General features: G+C 54.6%; 1 protein-coding gene across 6 annotated transcripts in view; it reads right to left on the bottom strand.

The window, feature by feature from the left end:
• FRMPD1 (FERM and PDZ domain containing 1) overlaps positions 1 to 23,356 on the bottom strand; it is a 67,167-nt gene extending 43,811 nt beyond the window's left edge. Inside the window, exons 1-2 of one of the 6 annotated variants that reach the window (XM_043547385.1) lie at positions 23,221 to 23,276; positions 22,394 to 22,547 (exon numbers count right to left, since the gene is read on the bottom strand). The gene's annotated coding sequence lies outside the window, so the exon portion shown is untranslated. Of the gene's footprint in view, positions 1 to 22,393; positions 23,065 to 23,220 lie in introns of those variants that run through there. The other 5 variants (XM_043547381.1, XM_043547380.1, XM_043547382.1 and 2 more) reach the window with 5 other exon arrangements.
• Between the last annotated feature and the right edge of the window lie 3,740 nt (positions 23,357 to 27,096).

The following is a 27,096-nucleotide window of genomic DNA, read 5'->3' as shown; positions in this document are numbered from 1 at the left end:
GATTTTATGTACACAGAGAACATGAAACAATGGGTGTTACCATACAGACTGTAACAAGAGTGATCAGGTAAGGTGAGCTATTACCAGCAGGAGAGTGGGGGGGGGGGGGGGGGGGGAAACCAAGTTAGTTCCTGGGTTAGTGTTTTTGTTGTGCGGTGTGTAGTTGCTGGTGAGTATTTGCTTCAGGTTGGGGGGCTGTCTGTAAGCAAGGACTGGCCTGTCTCCCAAGATCTGTGAGAGTGATGGCTCGTCCTTCAGGATAGGTTGTAGATCCTTGATGATGCGTTGGAGAGGTTTTAGTTGGGGGCTGAAGGTGATGGGTAGTGGCGTTCTGTTATTTTCTTTGTTGGGCCTGTCCTGTAGTAGGTGACTTCTGGGTACTCTTCTGGCTCTGTCAATCTGTTTCTTCACTTCAGCAGGTGGGTATTGTAGTTATAAGAATGCTTGATAGAGATCTTGTAGGTGTTTGTCTCTGTCTGTGGGGTTGGAGCAAATACGGCTCTATCGTAGAGCTTGGCTGTAGACAATGGATCATGTGGTGTGGTCTGGATGAAAGCTGGAGGCATGTAGGTAGGAATAGCGGTCAGTAGGTTTCCAGTATAGGGTGGTGTTTATGTGACCATCGCTTATTAGCACTGTAGTGTCCAGGAAGTGGATGCAAAATGTGAAATAGTTATGGGTGAGGACAAAGTCACAAAGTTCAGCCACCAGGTTTGCTGTGACATTATCGGGGATACTGTTCCTGACGACTTATAGTCCATCTTTGCGTGTAATGTTGGTGTAGAGGGCTTCTACATCCATAGTGGCTAGGATGATGTTTTCAGGAAGATCACCGATGGATTGTAGTTTCCTCAGGAAGTCAGTGGTGTCTCTAAGATAGCTGGGAGTGCAGGTAGCGTAGGGCCTGAGGAGGGAGTCTACATAGCCAGACAATCCTGCTGTCAGCGTGCCAACAAACAAACAAACAAAAAACTACAAGAACAAATCTGCACAGACACACCCCTAAAACGCAGACCAGGGGTATTCTGATACCCAAGATCTATAAACCTGGAAATCCTGGACGCCCCTTCATCTCAGGCATTGGCACCCTGACAGCAGGATTGTCTGGATCTACAACCTATCCTGAAGGACAACCCATCACTCTCACAGATCTTGGGAGACAGGCCAGTCCTTGCTTACAGAAAGCCCCCCAGCCTGAAGCAAATACTCACCAGCCACCACACAACAAACACACTAACCCAGGAACCTATCCTTGCAACAAAGCCCGTTGCCAACTGTGTCCACATATCTATTCAGGGGACACCATCATAGGGCCTAATCACATCAGCCACACTATCAGAGGCTCATTCACCTGCGCATCTACGAATGTGATATATGCCATCATGTGCCAGCAATGCCCCTCTGCCCTGTACATTGGCCAAACAGGACAGTCTCTACGTAAAAGAATAAATGGACACAAATCAGACGTTAAGAATTATAACATTCAAAAACCAGTCAGAGAACACTTCAGTCTCTCTGGTCACTCAATTACAGACCTAAAAGTGGCAATTCTTCAACAAAAAAACTTCAGAAACAGACTCCAATGAGAGACTGCTGAATTGGAATTAATTTGCAAACTGGATACAATTAACTTAGGCTTGAATAAAGACTGGGAGTGGATGGGTCATTACACAAAGTAAAGCTATATCCCCATGTTTATTCCCCCCCGCCCCGTTCCTCACGTGTTCTTGTTAACTGCTGGAAATGGCCCACCTTGATTATCACTACTAACGGTTTCCCCCCTCCTGCTGGTAATAGCTCACCTTACCTGATCACTCTCGTTACAGTGTGTATGGTAACACCCGTTGTTTCATGTTCTCTGTGTATATAAAATCTCCCCACTGTATTTTCCACTACCTGCATCCGATGAAGTGAGCTGTAGCCCACGAAAGCTTATGCTCAAATAAATGTGTTAGTCTCTAAAGTGCCACAAGTCCTCCTTTTTTGTTTTGTGGATACAGACTAACACAGCTGCTACTCTGAAACCTCTCTTTTGAGAGTTTGTCACATGTCTGATCTGTGTTTGTACAGTGCTCCCACAATGGGGTCCTGTTCCACGACTGGGGCTCCTTTGCAATAGGATATACAAATACTAAGTATTTAAATAAGTCCAAGTTAATTGCAGGCTTCCTGTTGCTCCTATAGACTCCAGGCATTAAAATATATGCACACGCCTAGCTTAATGCACATGGGTAAAGTAAAGTAAAGTACGTGTGTGTTTGCAGGCTCAGTGCCACAGATTTTTGTAGCTAATGACTTGAGATGATATGCGGAGACAGAATGACGCCCGACACTCCAGCAACGTATCTTCTGGAGAATGGGAGGAAGGAATGAAATACAGGAGGGTTCTGGGAGATGTCGTGCAGCTTGTGACTCTGAAGATTCCTTAGTCACATCTAGCTTGTGTCAGATGGAACTGCAGGGTGAGATTTTGTTGTCATGTATGGCTGCAGTGAAGTGAGATTCTTTCCACATGCGCAGGAGACAAGGGTTTTGAATAAGTCTGGGGAGTATTTTGGGCTGTGTTTTATTTCTTGAAACACTTTGCAAAGTATAAATTTAAAGTCAGCAGTTGCTTCTCGATTAGGACCCTATCTGGCCCATTGCTACAGGATCAAGCCAATAGTCGCTAAAGGAGGGAGATGGCCTAGTGGATAGAGCTCTTGACTGCCACTCCAGAGAGCTGGCCTCCGATCCTGGCTCTGCTACTGGCCTCCAGTAAGTCACTTCCATGTGCCTCAGTTTCCCCATCAGTAAAATGGGGATAATGACACCAACCTCCTTCGTGAGGCATTTTGACAGGTGCTGAGGAAAGGTGCTAGCATAGACGTAGGATTATTAGAAGTGTTTGAAGCTGAATGAATACAAACTTTCCATTCCCTTTTAGGAGTCCTTGGAGTTGGATTTATTTTCTAGCACTGAGATGTTCAAAGCTGACTAGGGGATTTGGACATACACCAGGGAATTGCGTCTACATCTCATAATGAGCTTTCAGACCACCACCTAGAATTCCAAGCTCTCTTTCCCCACAGCAGAATTTGTTTACACCCAAGGCAACTTTGAATTTTTCCATTTCCATCCTGTAAGCTTCATGTTCTTTACTTTACAGACGCTCTTGAGGCTATTCAGCTTCCTGCGTTCTCTTGGAGAGAGTGCTGAGGGGCTGGTCCAGTTCTCGCTGGAGTCAACGGGCTTTTTGCTATTGACTTCAATGGAAAGAGGAGCCAGCTCCAAGTTTGTCCTCCTCATTCTTCAGAGGTAGTGGGGTCTAGTGGATAGAGCACTGGCCTGGGACTCGGGGAAACCTGGATTCTACTCCTCACTCTGCCACTGGCCTGCTGGGTGACCTTGGGCAAGCCATGTCCTGTGCCTCAGTTTCCCCCATCTGTATAATGGGGATAATGATACTGGCCTCCTTCGTAAAGCACTTTGAGAGCTACTGATGTAAAGTGCTATAGGAGAGCGAGGGATTGTTAGGATGATGTTTTTGAAGGACTAGCCTGCTCCGATACCTTCTAATGGGAGATCGTCCAGCATAACTTCCTCGGCATATAAAGTAATAGCTGTTAATTTCTGCCCCTGCCTACCCAGGACTCCTTGTCTGCGCACAAGGAGTAGCGTCCAAACTCCTCGTGTTTAGCCACAGCCTGAAATCCTGCTTAGCTGAAGCCTGAACTGTGGTTTCCTGGTCCCCAAAAGAATGTCACAGGCCCATGTGGTCAACCGATATTGGGCTGTTTTCCTTCTGCTGTTATTACTGCCACTTCCTACTGTGCTCTCCCTGCCTTCCTATAAATAACAAACCCTTGACAAATAATTAAAAACAATTTAACCCCCCCCCCAACCTTGTTACAGGGTGGGAGTGGGGGAGGGGGCCTTAGGAACCTTTCAAGAGCAGCAGTATAATTAACATAGTCACTCCTTGGGGGTCTCATTCTATTACCTGGATTACGTTTGTTCAGCGAAGTGAACGAAGAACTGGGACCATGGCAGCTTTTTGGTAACTTCTGAATTGTTAAAATTAGCACAAAATTAACCCCCTCTTTACCCAGATTCACCTTCCTGGAAACGAGAACTGCAGCAGTTTAATAGCTGGCTCGTGTTAGATCCCAGATTATAGGGAAAACTTTTAGATTTAAGAGGCAAAAAGCCCCCGTGGTGTATAACGGACAGTCGGGGACTCTATTAACAAAATAAAGGTTAACAGAGTTATTGATTGCACCCCGTATCCGCAGCTGCTGGCCAGAAAACTGAACCAAGCTCCTACAGGGTGTGGAGTCACCTGTCATGGGAGCAAACACCAGAGCAGAGGTTGTGCAATACCTTGAGAATCACCACACTTCAATGGAAATTTTCACACACTGAAACGTCATCACAGCAACCTCATCTTCAAAGCAAGCATCATACTGGAGATGGGCTCTTGCAAACGTGAGACCAGTTTTTAATCTGCCTTTCCGGGGCTTTCATACATGATCATCAACCTCCGACCTAACAGCAGCGAGTGGAAGTTCAGGGTGCACGTCATGACTTGTCTCTCTCGTTCAGTAATTAGCTGTAACGTTTTAACGTACATAATGTGGTGCAAGTTTCACGGCAGGGGACCTGTGTGCCGTGGCATAAATCAAATCCTATTATGTGTGTTCTCTCCTGGTGGGTGGGCTTGAGGTATAGAAGGCAAGGTGTATAGAGTTATAGACGGCACCGTGACTTTCAGCAAACCGTCTTCTTCTGGATTGTTCTATCCCCACATGCAGTGACCTGTGTAGAACCTGGGAAGGATGCTACAGGGACCTTCTCTGCCTCACATGGTCCAAATGAAGCTCAGGAACCCGAGGGGGACCATAACTGCTGCAGCCTCTGCTGTCTCACCGATAGCAAGATGCCACAAGAATCACAGCAGCTCTCCCCACGCTTGCTACAGAAACAGCATGAGAGGAGGACTCTTCTCCTCAGTCCCCTCGCTCTCCCAGGGGCGAAAGATCAGGGTTGTCAAACAATTCTGCCACATCTTAGAGCCAGCCCCCTCGACTGGGACCCTCACAGATCCCTCAATGAAAGTGCAGACTGAAGAGACTTGTGAAACCAACCCTGCTCTGAAACCTTCCATGCCAGGGCTGCTAATTGGCCATCTCTGGCGTAAATGCTTGTGGTTATTTTCCTCCATCACTATGGATATTGCACACTGTGGCCATTATTTTCCCATGACATGATTAAATGCGTTGGCATCTGAAAACAAGACTGCAGAGAGAATGCACAGCAAGCAATTGTAGCCTCGTCTGCTTCAGTCTCATCGCAGCTGCTACCCCAGGGCTTTCGATACAGGAGACGCGTTTTCATGGAAGAAAGGATGGTTCGGTAGTTGGGGCACCAGCCGGAGATCTGGGTTCAAGTTCTTGCCCAAGGTCACAGGTCTGTGGCAGAACAAGTCATTTAACCTCTCTGCACCTCAGTTTCCCACTGTAAAAGGGACCCTGCCCCTATTCCAGGGTGTCGGAAGGATAAATGCACTATAGATTGTGAGGCACTCAGATACTACCATAATGGGACCATATATGTACACAGAGGATAGATTTTTAAGGCCAGAAGGGATCATTATGACAGGCTAATCTGATCTTCTGCTCAACATGGGCCAGGGAATTGCACAAATACAAAAGCTGTTCCAACATGACTACGAATATGGTATTTCATTGCCTCTCCCAAAGCAGAGCTCTCAGATCTTCTCGGCATTTCTCTGGGCTGCTATGAGCCACCAGAGTGTATCCCTGGAGGGAAAAATCCCCAAATCAAAACGCTGCGTTAAGTGCATGCTGCTGCAGAGAACTGCCTGTTATTAATGCATATTGATCTGCAGTCTCCATCCTCCCAAGAGGCAGAGTGACCGCTACTTGTTTTCTTGCCTTCAGAGCAGAAGGCTTTAGGCTCAGATCCTGCCAGGTTACATGTGTGAGTAACTGTACTCACGTTGAGTAATCCCCTAGGGTTAAGTGGGGCCGCTCACATGTTGGCAGGACAGAGCCGCTTCTCTTTTAACTCAGGGGTCCCTGTGACGGCCTCAGAAGACTCTGCATTGCTGGTGAAGGGTTACAAGCATCACCCCGCGTGACCACTCTGTCCTTTGGTTAGAAGAACCATGCAAACAACTAAGGAGTGGCGGCACTGTACAGAGCTCTTCAGGTGGCAGCAGGACGTTCGTTCTTCTCCGTTTGCCACAATACATCCTCAGAGGCCGGGCAAGTCCGGTAAGAAAAGCAGCCCAACGGAAGCGTCTGCAAGCTCTGAAGACCCAGCCTTGCAGTGACAGGGCTGGGGGGAGGAGGTACATTGACAGACAAGCCAGTTTTAGCAGTGCCCACTCCCATCTCTGGGATCTAAACTGAACAACAGACTCGCATCCCTTAACTGCCAGGAACAGACCATCAAGGGTTCCTCGCTCCCAGAGCCCTGCTGTAAATACTTAGCAACATTTCCTCCAGCGCTCTGCTCCTCGGGTCAGGAACCAGGCCCTCCTCCAGCGCTCTGCTCCTCGGGTCAGGAACCAGGCCCTCCTCCAGCGCTCTGCTCCTCGGGTCAGGAACCAGGCCCTCCTCCACGCGGGTACAGCACCAGGCACATCACGCACGGGTAGCCACGCTGAGATTCGCCACAGCCTGCTCCGATCCCGCTGACCAGAGCGAGGTGGGGGAAGTAGTGCCGTGGGTTCATCCTTTCGACTTCAAATGCTTGAGGTTGGGCTCAGAGTTGATCCAGGTCTCAGTCTAGTCCTGAGGAAACATTTATCCATGTCAAAACCATCCCACACAGATAGTCGGCGCTTTGGATTCACAAGGGCGATGCAGAGGACACCACGGGACCACGCAGCATGCTGGGTTCTAGGTAATGCAAACAGGACGCATGGCGGACCTCGGCGTGGCCTCTCAGCCCCTTCGTCGCATGCTCAGGGAAGAGGCTCCTGGAATTCATGGGGCTGTCTCGCAGATGCTGTTCGTACCTGTGCTCCAGCAAACTTAGCCCTTCAAGCTGTAAGGGCTCAGATGTAGCCTCAGGAGGGCTGGGTGCCACGCGGGGCCTTGACGATCAAGGCTGCCCATAAACAGAAGAGTCAAAGGTTCCATCTCAGCCCTTTGCACCAGGGGAGAGAAGCATGGCCCGTGAGGCTTGCCTCTCCTGCGTCTCCAGGCACGTTCCCCTGGCAGCGGGCAGCCATGAGTTGTGAGCCTGTCCACTGGAAGGGAAAAGCCTCCACTTTTCATGTGACAGGGTCCCAGCGCCTGCAGCCCAAAATCAGGACTTTGAAACAAGCGGCCAAAAGCTGCACTTAGGGGTGTGCGCGCGCGTGGGGCTCATCTGGGCACAGAAACACTCAACTTCCCCCTGCTCTCCAAAGGCGTAGATAGCTCAGAACTAGGCATCAGTCACGGAGATGTCCACTCCCACCTCCAGCACCCACGTGTAACATGTTCAAATGAGCACCCTCCCGCTGCCCCTCACACTGGGGAGGAGGCTCCCCATAGCCATTAGAACCTAAGAACAGCCAGACTTATGGTCCATCCAGCCCAGAGTCCCGTCTTCCGGCACTGGCCAATGCTGGATGGCCCAAAGGGAGTGAACAGAATAGGCAATCAGTGAGTGATCTATTTTCTGTCATCCAGTCCCAGCTTCTGGCAGTCAGAGGTTTAGGGACCGCACAGAGCACAGGGTAGTATCTCTGACCACTTTGGCTAATAGCCATCGATGGACCCACCCTCCATGAACTTATCTAGCTCTTTTTTTAACCCTGTTATGCTTTTGGCCTTCACAACATCTCCTGGCAAGGAGTTCCACAGGTTGACTGTACATTGTGGGAAGAAGTACTTCCTTTTGTTTGTTTTAAACCTGCTGCCTATACAAGTTCTGCCACCCACAGAGTCACCTTACTAGTCGCCTTTGCCATGATGCCTACAGAATAGGGTTAGGCCACAGGTGTGCCGAGACCACTGCCCACCATGCGGACCAGAATGGTCTCGTTTCTTGTGGTCCCTCATCTATCTGTATCCACCTGTTGCCTCTTGTCTGATGCTGAGATAGCCAGCTCTGTGGGGCCAGGACTGTCTGTTTGTACAGCACCTAGCCCAGTGGGGTCCTGCTCCGTGCTTGGGCTCTTAGGTGCTAATACACATAATAATTGGGAGTTTCTGGCACTGCTGCCAAAACTGAAATTCTCCTATCACTGAGACCTAGCGCATTAAGAATCCTGGGATCTCTGGCTGTGAAGGCCACTTCCGAGAAGGAGCGAAAGCACTCCCTTGTCGGAAAAGAGATCTTTTCATTGCATCCCACTCGCTCTTCCCCGTGACACCACAGAGCCATTAAACCCAGGGCATCAAAGCAAAGAGACGTAAACAAACCCAGACCTGCTTGGGTCCCAACTGCTGCACCCCGCTTAAAAGCTTCCCACGCTCTCTCGAGACACCACACTGCCTGTGATAATGACTGTCTGATGGCCTGTGACGAACCGCAACAGGCCGGGGCGGGTGGGCCTCTCAGCGCTGTTAGAGCTGCGACAACCCATCTGGCGGTGGCCGTGCCAGTCACCAGAAAGACGCAGCTTATCACTTGGAAACAGTCGTAAGGCGGCCAGGGTGGGAGCAGCAGCAGGCAGATTCCTGCAGCATCCGCTTGGGCTTTCAGCTGGCAACCCTGGGAAAGCCAACAGCTCGCACCGAGCGCCTTTGTTGTCACCTGGCTGCCTCTGGGGATAGGAGTACATGTACACAGAGAGCAGACAAAGAGATTCGGTTTGCCTCCCTGGCTGCCCCAAACCCCCACCTGCTGATGGACAGCTCCCTCCTTGCCGGCCAGGAGCAAAAGGAAGAACCAGCGAGGGTGTGTCTGTATGAACAGTTCGTGCGTGGCAGGCGAGTGTACTGTAGATGTACGGCCTGGCTTGCCACGCACTAACTGTCCATGTGGACCCTGCCAGCATGCACTATAAATTTCCTAGTGCCCACTGGCCTACTTCTGTTTCACAGCCAGCTAGATCAAAGCACACAAGGGAATTGGTAGCACTCGGCAGCAAGGTCCACACGGCCAGTTAGTGCTGGGTAGATTCACACGCCAGCTTGCCACGAATGACCTGTTCACGTAGATGTGCCCTGGCACTCACCATTGAGGATCCCAGAGAACAAAGCATGAGGCAGCTAGGCAGACACAGCAACGCCTGGGATGTTTAAATCCAAGGCTGTCTGTCACCTACAATCATGAGGTTACACTGGGGTCCCCAGGCCAATGACACCCGTCCTTTCTGATGAGTTGCACCAATTTAACCTATCAATGGAAGGCGCTTCTCTGCCCCCATCGCTGCAGTGTTGTGAGGCCTCACGCTCTTTACTGTATTTCTCCTTGCAGCACCCTGGGGGCAGGACATGGCTGGTATCCCCACTGGACAGCTGGGACCTGAGGCACAGAGAGGCCAAGTGACTTGCCCAAGGTAACACAGGGAGCCTGTGGCGGAGCAGAGACTTGAACCCAGGTCTCCCGAGCCCTATGCTAGTGCCCTGACCACTAGTCCATCCTGCCTCCTACTTGCACGCACTTCAGAACATTTTCCACCACTCCACTAGACGGACTAAAGCCCTCAGCTGTGCCAGCCACTGCCCCAGCATCTCACTTCCTGGGAGCGGATTCACCACGGACCCTGCCTGCCTTGCAGTTCCAGGCAAGAGCAGACGTGGCTCACGGGCGGTGGCCAGCGGCGGCAGGCTAAGACACGGCTCACTGACCACTGGTTACAATTTCAAACCATCCCCTTTGTGCTCTCTCTTGTGCTGGGGAGGAGGCTCCATCATCATCTGTAAAACTACCCCCTCTCGTCCTCCTTCAAACCCCTTCTTCACTGGGACAGCTACCAAAAGCTTGGCAATGGTTTGGCTGCCGGTGTGCAGAGAGCGCTGCCCATCAGCCCGACCGGTGTTGTCTCATAGGATGCTCTTGCTCCCCCATCCGTCTGCAGCCACCCGTTGCCTCTTCTCTTCTGCTTCGATTGGCAGCTCTTTAGGGCAGGGCCCATCCTTTTGTTCTGTGGCTGTGCAGCGCCTGGCACAGCGGGGTCCTGGCCCACGTAGGTGCTATGATCACACAAATTGTAAACAACGACAACGGACGAGAAACCCAGCCCTCACGAGAGTCCACCCTGGGGTCGTCTTTGAAAAGATCAGATCAAGTTTCTTTCACAGTTACTCTGCCCACAGTCCCCCGCTGAGGGCAGAGCCGTCAACCCCGAGCTCAGGGCCAAGGGGCCAGCAGCTGCTGCGGTCTTGGAAGGCTGGAGCAGCTGGGATGAAGGGTCCCTCCTGAGTTCCAGCAGCTGGGCAGGGTGATGAGGCCACCAGCTGGCACGCCACCCAAGGGAGACTAATGGAGTGGGGAGGATTAAGGGGATGGGGCAGGTGTTGTCACTTGTGCGGCTCAAGGTATAGAAACTCAGCCCTCTGCCCAGGGGCATGTTGAGCCTGCAGTGCCCCCAGAAGAGCTGTTGCTAGCTGGGAGCCCATCACCACCTGTCTCCTTCCCCCGCAAAGCTGGCCAAAGGGTGGGAGATGCTGCGACCAGCAGGAGAACCTGCGCTCCCAGAGTGACATCTACCTCTTTGCCCTGCAGCTTAACTCTCCAGCTGGCCGGTCTGCCCCCAAGCAGCCAAGAGTCACAGAGTGTCTCCTACACAGCCAGCTGCAGCCTGGGGAAGGGGACTGGTACGTGCAGGCAGGAAAATCCCCTCTCTCTGTGCCTTCTGCCCTTGTTAAGTGAAAGCCTGCCTGGCCCAGCGAAACGTAGGGAGATTTTCAATAATATGACTGATGTGTCTGAGTATAGCTTGATATACCTCCAAAGCTGGAGCCCATGTCTGCAATTCACTGACACCGGGGTGGGAACCAGCCTGCAGAAAAGAGATCTTCCGGACTATGTTATGGACCGCCCCGGCCGCCTGCCATTCTCTGACTGACACCACCCACAGCTCAGAGACATCGTGGGCTAACGGATAAAGCTAGGCCAGCCCTTCCCAATGGCCTTCCTTACTGACTTCACCCTGCGGGGGACTCTTCTGTTCTCCATTGGCCAGGAGGGACTAAGGAAGCAGGATGAGGATGGCTCAGAAAACTCAGTGATCCTGTAGCCTGGGCTGTAGCACCAAGCGTTACAGTCCTAGCTGCAGCCCTGGGCTCATGCTTTACCGAGCAATCTTCGGTGTAGCTGAGCTTTAGAAGGTCGGCTCCATGTTGCCAGCCTCCTGGGGGAGGAGTCGTTCGGGTATGGGCCTTTCCGCGAAGGGGCTGTAAGAGCACTTCAGGCACCGCCCAGGGGATGGCATGAACCTGGCACAGTTCCTGCTACCCCACTCTGACTGCCACCAGACTGGAGACAGCCTGTGCTCGGATATGTAACCTTATCAACCCCTCACACCGCTGTCTGGGTTAAGTGCCAGGCTGACACAGGCATGCCTTTAATTCTTCCGAGGAGGAAACCTAACTTAGGAGACTTCACACCTGCCCACGCTTCCCACGTGACGCAGCCAGTACCCTGGGTTTACAGCTATGTGAGTGAAAGGATTAAATGGTGTCCGTGAATGTGCTGGTATGAGAAACGCTTCAGCTCCAGCATCCATCTGTAGCAGGCTGGGGCCAAATGTGAGCTAGTTGGTTCAGGAAATACAACCCTTTGTTGTTCTGCGCTGGGAACCCAGCGTTCCCATCAATCCTAGCCACAAACGGCTGAGGTATCTCATCATTAATTGTATGCAGGCCCCAGCTGAGATCGGGGCCCGTTACACTAAGCCTGGTACATGGTAAGGGAGACACCCTGGCTCCAGACAACTTGCAGTCTAATAGACGAGGGCTGGGAGAAAGGAATGATTACCCTCGTGCTGCAGCTGGGAAATGGAGACTGAGCGCCTTGCCCCAGTCATACAGGGGGTCTGTGGCAGACGCAAGAACGGAACTCAACTCCTGAGCCCAACCCAAGTGCTCTCACCACAAGACCACCCTTCCTCCCATAGCATCTTAGTTCAGAGCTGGCGATTTCCCTACGCGTTACCAAATGAGTGTAACGCGGCCTGAAGCAGCACCGCGCTCTGTCCCCCGCTGGGGGCTTGCCCACGTGTAGAGATTTCTGACCATGCAACAGCCCTGGAGCTAAGATAGCTGGCTCTTTTTAGCTCAGCTGGTAAAGTCTCTTGGTTTTACATCTAGATCTCCGAGGTTCAGTCCCCACTGCTTGACAACTCATCCTAGGGGTGTTACATGAGGAATGAGAAGAGTCTGCAGAACAAATATAGAAAACAGTAAGGAAACAGACTGCCAAAGCCAGATGCTGGTCAGAGAGGGAGCGACATTACTTTGAAGATCAGGAGCTATTTGAACTATGCCTGCATTGTTAATGTTTTTACATTTCAGAAGATTATAAACCAACACATACAAGAGCGGGAGTTTAAAAATATATCCCATCCTCCCCCGCCTCCCCTCATCACAGCAGATCTCACTCCAGTACCAAATATGATTTGCGGGGGTGGGGGGTGCAAATGGTAATAAGATCTTATTTTTTTCCTGAGCCTTGAGAAGGAGCTAAAAGTCATGGGGCAAGAGTCTGACCTCAGTTCCACCCGAATAAATCCAGAATCGCTCCCATTGACTTCAGCAGAGTTGCACCGTGTTTTCACTGGCATCAGTGGGATCAGAGGCCAGCCTGGCAAGCTGAAACAGAAATTACTTCCCGAGGAAAAGGCGTCCGGTGCTCATTTGATCAGGCGTCACACAGAGAAGGAACTGCTCTTTCCACCTTCTTTTTTCTCTCCACTCATTACAAAAAAAACCAAATCTGTCTCTTGAACTCCATTGACCAAGGTGAAGAAATTGGAATAAAATCCAGTCCCCATGTGAAAATCAGAAACGGCTTCTACCTTCCACTCTATCAGTCTCTTACCTTCTACAGGTGCACCGATTCTCACCCCACAAGAAAAACAACCCCTGGAACACAGGGCATAGCATTTCCAAATCTCCCTAATAGGATTAGAGTCTATTTAGCATAGTTTAACCTCTGTGTTATTACGTCAGGCACTTATCTGATCACTGCTGATGGCCTTGTTTCAATCACTTTGGTACCAGAGGACAAGCCTTTTGGAAAGAAAGGAAGCCACAGCTGTGATATCCTGTACTTCAAACTGGCTAATCATCACCGGTTCTCCAGCCCACGTCATTTAATTGAGAAGCCAAGCAGCTGAGGATGAAAAGCTTCTGCTCATTAGGTCACAGGGACAAGAAAGCTGCGAATTGCAGAGCAGGGGGTTATGAAGCTGTTAGCCTAATTGTGAGACTAGTTAATGTAGCCTCCTTCTGGCTGTCAAAACCAACAGCCTGAAATCCAAACACACTCCTGTTTATTAAGGCCATCTGTTAAGGAGGCCATGGCAGATCTACGAAACGTCTGCACAGAAACTCACTGCACACACAAACACACCCCTGTCCTGAGCCACCGCTCAAAGACAGCAGCCTTTGAAAAGCAGCAGCTGCTGGGTGTTGAACAGTTGTGGCATTTGTACGTGAATTGCCGTTCCCGTAGATCCTGTTAGACCGCATACCCTTCAAAGGGCACGCGGAACTCTCTGGGGCAAGGAGAGAGACCCACAGTTGCTGATTTGCGCACCTGCCAAGACAACTATAACCTCATTGTTGTCCCCTGGGACTAAGTGCACAGGTGCTGATTCTGGAGGGAGCCCAAATGCACGAGCGCTGATAATGGGCGGGGAAGAGCAGGGACACAATCCCTCTCCCCCACTGTTTATAATATGGTTGTGCCATTCACTGAATCTACAAACCAAAGCATCAGAAGGGAACTGTTAAGAGGAATCTCATTACAGACCACTACCACAATCAGCACGTGGATGAAGGGCAGCTGGCAAAAGCTGAGCCCAGGCCAGCCTGCAGGAAATGCCACGTGGAACTCAGCTCTCCCATAACATCCCCAAGTGCCAACGGCAACTGGCCTCCAGTCACTAAGTGGCTCCACAACGTGGGGACCTCACCACTGCTACTGGATACCCAGCTGTGGCGAGGTCCCAATGGCAGCAGAAGCAGCAGCCACTTCAATCCCTGGCCAGCAGCCTAAGCACCCTCCCATCAGACACAGACTTGGCCACAGTGAGCCACACTGGTTATATCCCGGCTTGATTACTGCAGTTCGTATGTTGGAAAGAAGCCTCATGCCCTGGGAAGCTTCGCCTAGTAGAAAGTGGCCACCTATCCAAAGCCTCCATGAGCCCACCACCAGGTGCTCCCTGTGCCGGCCCCCCACTGAACACAGCCCAGTTATATAGTCAGTCCATTTTATTTTGGCTTTGCAACTAGTGCCAATTTAGCACCCTGGTTGGGATCCTCAGCATGGTCCTATTGACTTCAATGGCGCTACATCAGTTCACACCAGCTGACGATCTGGCTCCGTATTGTTAACCCACTGACTGCACTGTATTCTAAGGGGATCTAGCTCTCTGGGCACCTTGGAAGGTTACCCAGCCACGCCCATTCTGGGCAGCACTGTTCATCCGCACTAGCCGCAAGGAGCGGGGAGCGTCTGGATCACAGCCCAGTGCAGAAACAATGTCCTTGTTTTCAGCACAAGACAAACCAGAGGGAGTTTTGCCCCTGGGAGCTGGTCAGGTTGCGTGCTCCGGCGCTCCATAAGTCTTCCGCTTCCATCTCCAACAGATACCCGGAACCAATACAGACGCCAACTTTAAACTCATGCTCCAACACCAGACCTTCACTGTGATCTCCTCTGCTTTTTCAGTATCCATTATATCAACAGATCTGACTGTCACACGTTCTGCACACGGGGGAAGTTATTCTGCCTTAACGCTGCTGTGATCACTTGTCAGGTTTTGGGTTAGAGTGCAGGGCTGATAAAGTTGTTCTTCTTGCTGAATTAATTCATCTTTCACCAGCCCACCTTGAACAATTCAAACCCTACTCACAGTTCATATTCCATGTCTTGGGTTTTGCCATTTCAGGAGATGTTTACAGAATAAAGGTTTAAAACACCTATGAAACTGAAAAGGTTAGAGTCACCCTTCGCTGTTTTATTGTCAATTATTAGGAGTAGCACTATTGCAGCAGCACCTCCGAGCCCCAGCCACGGATCTGGGCGTTATTGTGCTAGGCGCTGTACAAACAGTAAACAAAAAGACAGTCTCCTGCTGGGTCCAGCCCTTCCTTCACTCTCCAGCCGCCCCACTCACAAGGGCAGGAACTTCCTGTAGCCCTTTCTCTATACAATAAAGGGTAATGCTTTCTCCACCAGCTATGGGCTGGGCGCAGACCCTGGTGCGCAGCATCAGAAGGGGGAGTGCTGAACAGACTTGGGGTTCAGAAGCCTGTAGCATCAAACAATCATGCTTTAATCAAAGGACAAGAGCAGGGTTTGACATACACTAAATAGAACTGGTCAGAAAACAGGGTCGTTTCCCACACCCTGGAAAATATTGTTTTTTCTGACTTTTGCAAAAAATTGAAATCCAAAATATTATGGCTGATCATTGAAATATTTTGATTTGGAAATGCTGTTGCAGTGTCTCACGGGAGCTGTATTCTGGGTGATTCATGCTGCTATTCTCCTCTATGGACATCTCCCATGATGCACCATGGTTTCCCCTCTTGACCTGGGGAAGTGGCGCATCATGGCAGTGGCATGGCCAGAGTGCATCATGGGAGATGAGGTCCAGCTGGGGAGCCAGACCAATAGCTGAGAATGGGAACATGAGGCACCCAAACTACAATTCACATGGGACACTGCAGCAGCATAGCCAAATCCAGATATTTTGGTTTCTAGCTGAAATCCAAAAGCTTTTCGGGGTGTGGGGGGGTTGACCCCCCCATCACAATTTTCTGTGGAAAGCAGCCATGTTACATGAAAACTTTAATTTAATTGAAAGCCCAATTTCCATAAATCCAGTTCTGATGGAAAATTTTCAGCTGGACTGAATGCTAAATCTCTCCAATTAAAGGGGTTTTGAATCATTTGAGCAAGCATAAGGGGGATGCGAAACAGATGGCTCTAGTGTCCAGTTCTGCAGCCCTTACTCAGGCAAAACTCCAAGTCCCTCATTTTGCTGAGTAAGGATTACAGGATTGGTGCCTAGGACTAGCAGAGACAACTCTGTGCATATAGATTACAGTGCATGTGTAACTACAGTAAAGAGATTCCAGAATCTTCAGGCCATCCTCGCCTCCGGGCACAGTCGTTTAAGGACTGATACAGGTTTTATTTTTACAAGTCCACCCCGGGGCTCTGACAGGCAAGCTGAGATCTTTCCATCTCATGCTTCTCCACCATGAACCCAGGCTGAAGGGTGGCCTCAGAGGCACCGATGTAACCTGTCTAGCCTTGGATGGATTTGCACGTGTCACCGGCAACATGAACTGAAGGCAATGGGGCTGCACAGGTGTAGCAGGAGGCCTAGCCTGCCATGCAGAACCTCTCCCACGCTGAAGGGGAGGTCCCAGCTTCACTTTCAGCGCTCGCGGCCAATTTGTGGGGCTGCCAGCTAGAAAGACACCTTTTTAACTTGCAAACCCAGGAAATCAGATAGGGCAATTCATGACCATTTATAGCGAACCCCATCACACCATTTAGGTAAGGGCATTTATAGGGCAGCACCACACTTCATACTCACATTTACTTGGAGACCCCCCATGAATTCACTGTGCATGAAAAGCTAGACTGCTACAGATCCCTGCCCAGAACGGTCACACACTTGCAGACAGTGAAACGTGCACATGTTACTATGGCGGTCTGTCCCCAAATACCGAATTACTGAGCGTGAACTGGCTGGAAGCTGCAGTCCAAGGTCAAACTGGAAACGAGGCACAGACTTATTTATTTTTTTAAAAAACAGGGAGGGTAAGTAATAGGGCCCTACCAAATTCATGGCCATGAAAAACATGTCATGGACCATGAAATCTGGTCTCCCCCCGTGAAATCTGGTCTTTTGTGTGCTTTTACCCTATACTAAACCAATTTCATGGAAGAGACCAGAGTTTCTCATATTCAGGGTCCTGACCCAAAAGGGAGTTGCAGGGGGTCACAAGGTTATGTTAGGGAGGATTGTGGTATTGGCACCCTTACTTCTGTGCTGCCTTCAGAGCTGGGTGGCCGGAGAGCAGCAGCTGCTGAGTAAAGGCCCAGCTCTTGCTTCTTACATCCTTACTTCTGTGCTGCGGCTGGCGGGGGCTCTGCCTTCAGAGCTGGGCTCCCGGCCAGCAGCCACCGCTCTTCCGCTGCCCAGCTCTGAAGGCTGCCAGCAGCAGTGCAGAAGTAAGGGTAGCAGTACTGCAAACCCCCCCTACAATAACCTTGTGACCCCCACCCACAACTCCTTTTTGGGTTAGGACCCCTACAATTACAACATGGTGACATTTCAGATTTAAATAGCTGAAATCATGAAATTTACTATTTTTAAAACCCTATGACCATGAAATTGACCAAAATGGACTGTGAATTTGATAGGGCCCTAGTAATTAATTAATTAACCATTGGAACAACCCACAGACTCACCTAGGGATGTGATGGATTCTCCATCACGTGGTACCTTTCAATCAAGACTGGTCATCTGGGCTTTTTGCAGGAAACTACGAGGTGAAATTCTCTGTTCTAATGCAAGAGGTCAGAAGACTCATGTCTGGCCTTAAAAGTCTACAGAACTAGAAGTGGAAATGTGAAAAGCACAGTATAAACCCAGAAAAAAAGTCCTTACAACTGATGGGATTGAAGAGAAATTGACAGCATTTGAAAAGTGCATCTCTTTCTCAAAGTCTCAGTGAAATTAAACTAAACTGAATTAGCCTATTCCTGTCCAAGTCTGTCTGCAGGTACCTCCTAGCCTTTGCTCTGCTTTTCATATGTCTGACCCATCCCATCAGACCTTTCACTCTGACACAACAGAGTCAAGACTTGAGGTATTTAATGACTAAAGTAGTTTTACAATACAAGGCTAGGGACACAGTGTGCTAAGAATTCTGGAACCGAGTAATCACTTCAGCAAAAGCCACATCCTAGGCTAGCTAATATATTTAGACCCCAAGGAGAACACGAGAAGGGGTGACTTGAGAATAGCTGCACTCAGGGCCCATTACAGACAAAATGTAGAAAATTATAAACAGAATGGTCAAGGTGGGGGGAGGAGAGGGGAATCAATAAGTTTCCTTCTAAATAGCTTTCACTTCTAAAAATAGCCCGGTGTGCAAATGTGATGGAAACCTGAATTCCTGCAACAATATCTGTCTGGACAAGAACAGTGAGTGTACAGTACAGAGCATTCTGGAGTTTTTCCCCTTCCTAACTCACCTTTCCTTAATAACCGTCCTTGCTGAGACATGCTAGCAATCTTCCCTGGCTGCAGTTGGTTCTCTCCCTCATGCCTCCCTTGCATAACACAGCAACGCCAGGCAGCACCTGCTCAGTACAGGGTCTATCAGCAGCATTTCCAGGCCACTTTCCATTTGTGCTGCACAAATGGATGCTATGCAAAGCCCCACTCATTTCTACCGCCCTTTGTGTGCTGATAGAGGCCCTGATCCTGCATGCACTTTCACACGAGTAGCTTTACTCGCGTGAGTAGTCCCGTTCAGTTGCAGAGGATGAGTCAATTTGCTCACATGCATGAGTGTGTACAGGATTGGGGGCATACATTGTAACAGGTTCCACCAGGTCTCTGAAAGATTTTGATCTTTTGCTGGGATTTCACTGAGTGGGAAGATTATGCCTGTTGTAATTTCTCACCACACAAACTCTTGTCAAATGTAACTGCTTGTCAACAAGAAAAGCAAACATGGCAAGGAAAATTAAACACACCTGAAAAGCATTGCCATTGCAGTTCCACGTGGAGCCATTTCCCGGCCAGCCTCCTGGCTCCTCTGGAGCTTTTAAAATGTCACCCTCTTTTCAGCATTACAGTGTGTCATTTTCCAGCCCTGCATTTACACTCCTCTTGCTAGAAGATTGCTTAGTAAGAATTCCAGCAGATAGTTGGCTAGAATCCCTGGGGTGCAAAATCCTGGACAAATTCAACAGTACGCAACTTGGAACCATTACCTAGACCCCGACTCTCCAGAGGCTGAAACATGCAGGACGGGATGTCCCTACCAGCCAGCTCCAGGTGAGAAGTTCAGCTTCCCCCAGCTGTGGTGGCTCCTGCTCAAGGGCACCTCTCTCTGATAAGCTGTAAATTGTTTTTACATGTTGAGAATAATTAGGCACGGGAACAATGTACCAAGGGCCAACGTGGATTCTCCACCACTGACCATTTTAAAATCAAGGCTGGAAGTTTTTCTAACAGACCTGCTGAGGGAATGATTGTGGGGCAGTCCCTGGCCTGCATTCTACAGGCGCTCAGATTAGATGATCGCCCAGGTTCCAAGGCCAGAAGGGACCAATGAATATTGGCCTCTGGCTGACACAGTTTGTGACTGTGCAATCTGACCTTTCCCCACCAGCCCAAACGTCCTGTGGCTGCTAGAAGGTCTTCTGCCTTCTTTCACCCCCCACCCTTTCCAGACCCTCCCAGCTCGTGTGAGAATGGACGCATCCTCTCCTCTTCTCCCAGCCTCCTTGCTGCTGGGACACTGGGTGTGGAGACATCCGTTCTTAGCTTGAGTCTTCCCCACACACCGACAAATCCCTCCATTGTCTGCCTCTGCTCATCACTTTACCACAGGATCCTGGTCAGTTTCAGTACCCCCAGGGGTGCTAAGTGCAGGGGTTAATCCCCTCTGAGTCAGGTCAGTTTCACAGTGGGGCTGCAGGCTTGGGAAAGGGAAGGTGGAGTAGGCATTAGTCCCAGTTTGGGTACAGCCACCACTGATGTCAATGAGGACGTTATGTAAGTGAAGACTGCAGCATCAGGACCCCTCTCTTTTTGGCACAGAAGCCTTTTCACAGGTATTGGAACCTGCTGCCAGGGAAGGGGCAGAGCCGGGGAGGGAGAAACCTCTTGCCGAGGCATTGCCCTTCTGCTAACCCCAGAAGGATGCCCTGCCTTAGGTAGCACTGACTGACCCTGCTGCTGCTGCAGCCACTCGCTGCAATGGAACGGCTCACGCGCACCAAGTTACGCACATGCCAGGGTCACCCACAGAGGATGCGACTAGGAAGCTCTGGCTTCTCACCTCAAGCTGCAGCAGCTCATGCTTTTAGCTCTGGACATCCCCAATTCAATCCCCAGGCTGAAGCCACAAGCGCGGCTATCACAGGATCAGGCCCTCCGTCAGCAATAGCCTGAGAGCTTTCCTTCTCATTGCAGTGAGCCCCCATCCCCAACAAGGGAGTCATGGACCAGTGGCCATCAGGAACTGCCTCTCATGATTCCCCCAAGACCCCTGCCCATTCCGTGTGCATGGGAAGGGAGATGCAAACCCTGCTACTCAAGGGGAACCTCCGGGAGGTTTTTACTGCCATCACAAACTGAACAGATACCACCATCCCCATTATAGAGCTCTGTGTCCTTGCTAACCGTTGCGACTCAAGTACTATAAACCTTATTCATGACCATTCCTGCAGACCTCACCTTCCCGCTTCACCTTCTTTAACCTGCAGGGAGTCTCAGGCCTGGAGCCAACAACCATCCCAGCTGGGGTGGCCTAGTCTAGCAATCTTCAGTCCAGAGCACACATCATCCAAATGCCAACAGTCACTCCAACCCCCATGTATAAGAACTTGCGGAGATTTTTCTCCATCTCCTATTTTCCCTTTAAATCATGTAAGTCCCTCTCCTGGAGTTCGTTGGTCTCTTGTAGGCTTTTCCCTAGGCAGGGCTCAGTGTGGCCCATTGACATCAGAGAGAAATCATGCCAGAAGCCATCTAACTCAAAGCACTTCACTGAAAAGAAAGCTTCTCACATTCAAGGTCAATAACATTTCACTCAGACACAGCAGAAGGAGGCTGCTGTGTAGCCAGGGGCTATTTTTGGATGAGACGGGACGATGGGACATCAGATCAAAACCCAAATATCTGGGAATGTTGGACTCTTGTTAGACAGTTGGATCTTACTGCAAAATCTCAGTCTTTACCCTTTCACTGTTTGTGGGGCTCAGAGAGGTTAAGGCCAGAAGGCCCCACCAGATCATCCAGCCACCAACACCATCCAGCACCTGCACACTAAACCCGACAAACAAAATTAGACCAAAGTCATACAGCCCCGCGGATACTAGACTATTATGTGCCACAAACAGAGACTAGGAGGGTCTGAGGTGCACCAGTGCCCAAGGCCCTGCCATGGCAGAGAAATTAGGTGAGATATACTGAGATAATCCCAGCAAGTGGCCCGCACCCCATGCTTTAGAGGAAGATGAAAAAAAACCCATCTAACCCCGGAGAAAATTCCTGCCCGACCCCATATATGGCGATCAGTTAGACCCTGGAAAATCAGCCAAGCACCTGAGAGAGAGAGAGAAAGTTTGGTGCCCCCTCAGAGCCCTGTCCCGCCCTGTCCAGTGTCCCATCTCCAGCCACGATGCTTCAGAGGAAGGACACAGACCCCCTGCCCTCAAGCCCCAGAATACACTGAGAGCAAAAAAAAGTTCCTGCAGGTGCCTATCTGAAGCCCTAAAGCATGAGATTTTCAGAACATAAGACACAAACTAGCAGAGGGCCCCAAAGCTGCCAAGCCCTGCCCGCACCATCATAAGCAACCCCGTCATACATCCCATTCATAAATGCATCCAGCTTTCTCTGACCCAGAGCTCACTAATATCGGGGGTGGGGTGGGAGGAAGGAGTTCTTTCCCCTGACTTACAGAAGCTTGGTGTAGCAGGATTAGCAAAGCAATTTGCTAGATGTTTTTCAAGAAGCGTTAGCAGGTTTTGCTCAGAATTGACTGAAGCGACTCCAAAATGCCTTCCATAGCCAGAAATAATCACTTTGGAAACTCTAAATACATAGATAAGCCACCATTTATCCACTGGAACGCTGAATACAACCAGCTCCCTCTTTGAAACCAGCCTCCTGCATGTCAGGAGTGGTTGTCTGCCAAGATGCTGAACCAGACGAGGTCAATACATGAGGAGATCATCATAATAAGCAGGAGGGAGGGATCTACAGCGAAATAGGGTCTGAACAGAAACTGGGTAGGAGCGAACTCTAGAAGTTTCACAAGATGCAAGAGCCAAACAAGCAACATGGGCACCACTATGCAGGCAATTGTTCTCTGCTCTTGTCCAAATTATGGGTCCTCTGATTTCAATGGGAGTTAGGCACACAAATACCTTTGAGGCGCTGGGCCCCTCAGGATTGGGCCCTGCGTACTGTCTGCACAGTGACTACACACACCCTGCTACTTACACACAGACCTCTTCAGAAGGGAAATAACTTTTTTTCAGCAGCTCTCTCTCACATTGGCATGAGTCTGGTACCAGGAGGCTAGTGGAGACGCTGCTCTACCGGAAGGGAGTCCATTTAGAAAGATTTATACATCCCATTGCAGTCCTGCTGAACGCTGGCAAAAGAGGGTATGGATTATTGCATTGTCCCGGAGCCAGAAGAGGGCTGCTCTGTAGACGGCGAGACATGCACCTTATTCTTTACCATCCTGTGCCGAAGCGCACAGCCAGAATGATGCTGCCACCAAGTTCCTGAGGGGGGTAAAAGACCCCCTTGGGGAAGAGGGCGAGAGCCACATGGTCACCTCCAGGAGTTGCCCCCGGCCCCTGTCTCTGAGGGCAGAAGCGGGCCCCGAGGAGGGGAGTTAAGGATCAGGCCGAAAGGCAGGGCGACAGCTAACAACGCGGTCTGTTTGCTCTAGTCACCCGGGGGAGTCTGGAGGAAGGAAAACCAACCCCGGGGGGCGACCGTGTCACGATTCACCCACTGCCCCACCGAGAGGCCGGCGGACCGGCCAGCCCACCCCGGCATTTCCCCTGGGGCGTCTCCCTTGGCTCTCCTCCCCCCGGCGGCGCTCCCGCCGGAGACCCCCTGGGGCTGGCTGCTGGCGGGGCGGAGGACAAGGACCGCGCCGGACACCCGGAGCCGCCTGCCGAAGGGAAGCGCGGGAGAGGGGATCGCGCCCCAGCGCGTGTGGCGCAGCTCGCCCCGGCTGATCCAAGCCCCCGGGACAGCCGGGCTCCCCGGCCCCGAGCCGGCATCCCCTGCCCGCGCAGGGCGCGCCTTACCCGGGGGGCCGGCAGCGCGGCGGCGGCGGCGAGCGGAGCCTGCGGGCGGTGGCGGCGGGGCAGGTGCAGCCTGTGCCCCGGGCAGGCGGAGCTCGGCCCGGGGGCGGAGCTCCCAGCGGGCCCCGCCCAGTCTGGCACAGCCCCCCCCGGCCCCACCCCGCTCCCTCCCGTCTGGAGAACCCCCCCCGCCCCGGGACAGCCCCCCAGCCTGGCACAGCCCCCCCCAGCCCCCTCCCGCCTGGAGAACCCCCCCAGCCCCGCTCCGGCACAGCCCCCCCCGGCCCCACCCCGCTCCCTCCCGTCTGGAGAACCCCCCCAGCCCCGGGACAGGCCCCCGGCCCCACCCCGCTCCCTCCAGCCTGGAGAACCCCCCCACCCCACTCCCCCGCCCCGGGACAGCCCCCCAGCCTGGCACAGCCCCCCCGGCCCCACCCTGCTCCCTCCAGTCTGGAGAACCCCCCCCCCGCCCCGGGACAGCCCCCCAGCCTGGCACAGCCCCCCCGGCCCCACCCCGCTCCCTCCCGTCTGGAGAACCCCCCCCGCCCCGGGACAGCCCCCCAGCCTGGCACAGCCCCCCCGGCCCCACCCCGCTCCCTCCCGCCTGGAGAACCCCCCCACCCCACTCCCCCGCCCCGGGACAGCCCCCCAGCCTGGCACAGCCGCCCCGGCCCCACCCCGCTCCCTCCCGTCTGGAGAACCCCCCTCCGCCCCGGGACAACCCCTCAGCCTGGTACAGCCCCCCCCCACCCCGGCCCCACCCCGCTCCCTCCCGCCTGGAGAACCTCCCCAACGCCGCTCCGGGACAGCCTCCCAGCCTGGCACAGCCCCCCCGGCCCCACCCCGCTCCCTCCCGTCTGGAGAACCCCCCCCGCCCCGGGACAGCCCCCCAGCCTGGCACAGCCCCCCCGGCCCCACCCCGCTCCCTCCCGTCTGGAGAACCCCCCCAGCCCCGGGACAGGCCCCCGGCCCCACCCCGCTCCCTCCCGCCTGGAGAACCCCCCCACCCCACTCCCCCGCCCCGGGACAGCCCCCCAGTCTGGCACAGCCTCCCGGGCCCCACCCCGCTCCCTCCCGCCTGGAGAACCCCCCCAACCCCGGGACAGCCCCCCAGCCTGGCACAGCCCCCCCCCGGCCCCACCCCGCTCCCTCCCGTCTGGAGAACCCCCCCCGCCCCGGGATAGCCCCCCAGCCTGGCACAGCCCCCCCGGCCCCACCCCGCTCCCTCCCGTCTGGAGAACCCCTCCAGCCCCGGGACAGGACCCCGGCCCCACCCCGCTCCCTCCCGCCTGGAGAACCCCCACTCCCCCGCCCCGGGACAGCCCCCCAGCCTGGCACAGCCCCCCCGGCCCCACCCCGCTCCCTCCCGCCTGGAGAACCCCCACTCCCCCGCCCCGGGACAGCCCCCCAGCCTGGTACAGCCCCCCCGGCCCCACCCCGCTCCCTCCCGCCTGGAGAACTCCCCCACCCCACTCCCCCGCCCCGGGACAGCCCCCAGCCTGGTACAGCCCCCCCGGCCCCACCCCACTCCCTCCCGCCTGGAGAACCCCCCCCGGGACAGCCCCCCAGCCTGGCACAGCCCCCCCCAGACCCCCCTCCGCTCCCTCCCGCCTGGAGAACCCCCCCACCGCTCCGGTACAGCCCCCCAGCCTGGTACAGTCCCCCCCCCGGCCCCACCCCACTCCCTCCTGTCTGGAGAACCCCTCCCCCCACTCCGGGACAGCCCCCCAGCCTGGTACAGCTCCCCCGGCACCACCCCGCTCCCTCCCGCCTGGAGAACCCCCCCACCCCGCTCCCCCGCCCCGGGACAACCCCTCAGCCTGGTACAGCCCACCCCGGCCCCACCCCGCTCCCTCCCGCCTGGAGAACCCCCCCAACCCCGCTCCGGCACAGCCCCCCCGGCCCCACCCCGCTCCCTCCCGTCTGGAGAACCCCCCCCGCCCCGGGACAGCCCCCCAGCCCGGTACAGCCCCCCCCCAGCCCAACCCCGCTCCCTCCCGCCTGGAGAACTCCCCCACCCCACTCCCCCGCCCCAGGACAGCCCCCCAGCCTGGCACAGCCTCCCCGGCCCCACCCCGCTCCCTCCCGCCTGGAGAACCCCCCCAACCCCGCTCCGGGACAGCCCCCCCGGCCCCACCCGCTCCCTCCCGCCTGGAGAACCCCCCCCCCCAACCCCGCTCCCCCACCCTGGGACAGCCCCCCAGCCCCACCTCACTCCCTCCCGCCTGGAGAACCCCCCCCGGGACAGCCCCCCAGCCTGGCACAGCTCCCCCGGCCCCACCCCGCTCCCTCCCACCTGGAGAACCCCCCCACCCCGCTCCCCTGCCCCGGGACAACCCCTCAGCCTGGTACAGCCCACCCCGGCCCCACCCCGCTCCGGGACAGCCCCCCAGCCTGGCACAGCCCCTCCGACCCCACCCCGCTCCCTCCCGCCTGGAGAACCCCCCCCAACCCCACTCCCCCGCCCTGGGACAGCCCCCCAGCCTGGTACAGCCCCCCCGACCCCACCCCGCTCCCTCCCGCCTGGAGAACCCCCCCAACGCCGCCCCGGGACAGCCCCCCAGCCTGTCACAGTCCCCCCGGCCCCACCCCGCTCCCTCCCACCTGGAGAACTCCCCCACCCCACTCCCTCGCCCCGGGACAGCCCCCCAGCCTGGCACAGCCTCCCCGGCCCCACCCCACTCCCTCCCGCCTGGAGAACCCCCCCCGGGACAGCCTCCCAGCCTGGCACAGCCCCCCCCAGTCCCCCCTCCGCTCCTTCCCGCCTGGAGAACCCCCCCACCGCTCCGGGACAGCCCCCCAGCCTGGTACAGTCCCCCCCGGCCCCACCCCACTCCCTCCCGCTTGGAGAACTCCCCCCCCCCCAACCCCGCTCCCCCACCCTGGGACAGCCCCCCAGCCCCACCCCACTCCCTCCCGCCTGGAGAACCCCCCCGGGACAGCCCCCCAGCCTGGTACCCACCCCAGCCCCACCCTGTTCCCTCCCATCTGGAGAACCCCCCAATCCGCTCCCCCGCCCCGGGATAGCCCCCCAGCTTGGTACAGCCCTTCGGCCCCGACCCCCCAGCCTGGCACAGCCCCCCCCCCACCGCACCCCGTTCCCTCCTGCCTGGAGACCCCCCCAACCCCGCTCCCCCGCCCCGGGACAGCTCCCCAGCCTGGTACAGCCCCCCCCGGCCGCACCCCATTCCCTCCCACCTGGAGAACCCCCCAGCCCTGCTCCGGGACAGCCCCCAGCCTGGTACAGACCCCCCCAGCCGCACCCCATTCCCTCCCACCTGGAGAACCCCCCATCCTGCTCCCCCACCTCGGGACAGCCCCCCAGCCTGGTACAGCCCCTCGGCCCCAACCCCCCCAGTCTGGTACAGCCCCCCCCCCCCCCCCGGCTGCACCCTGTTCCCTCAAGCCTGGAGAACTCCCCAACCCTGCTCCCCTGCCCCGGGACAGCCCCCCACAGCCTGGTACAGCCCCTCCCTTCGGCTGCACCCCATTCCCTCCCACCTGGAGCCCCCCCAACCCCGCTGCCCTGCCCCAGGAAAGCCCCCCCAGCCTGGTACAGCCCCTTGGCCCCGACCCCCCAGCCTGGGATTGGGACACCCCCCCAGGGCAGCCTCCCAATCCGGGTCCCCCCCCCACCCTAGCCTGGGAGTGGGACAGCGCCCCCCCAGGGCAGCCTCCCAACCCGGGTGTCATCCCTCCCCCAGCTTGGGAGTGGGACAGCCCCTCAGGGCAGCCTCCCAACCTGGGTGTCCCCCCATCCTGGGAGTGGGACAGCCCCCCAGGGCAGCCTCCCAACCTGGGTCCTCCCCCCAGCCTGGGGAGGTCTCCCCAACCTCCCTGGGGCACATCCCCGGCCGGTCCCAAACCTGCTATCCTGAG

This window comes from Chelonia mydas, chromosome 5, assembly GCF_015237465.2.
Source record: "Chelonia mydas isolate rCheMyd1 chromosome 5, rCheMyd1.pri.v2, whole genome shotgun sequence".
In the NCBI taxonomy this organism is placed as follows: domain Eukaryota; kingdom Metazoa; phylum Chordata; order Testudines; family Cheloniidae; genus Chelonia; species Chelonia mydas.
This window is presented reverse-complemented; position numbering and strand designations above follow the sequence as displayed.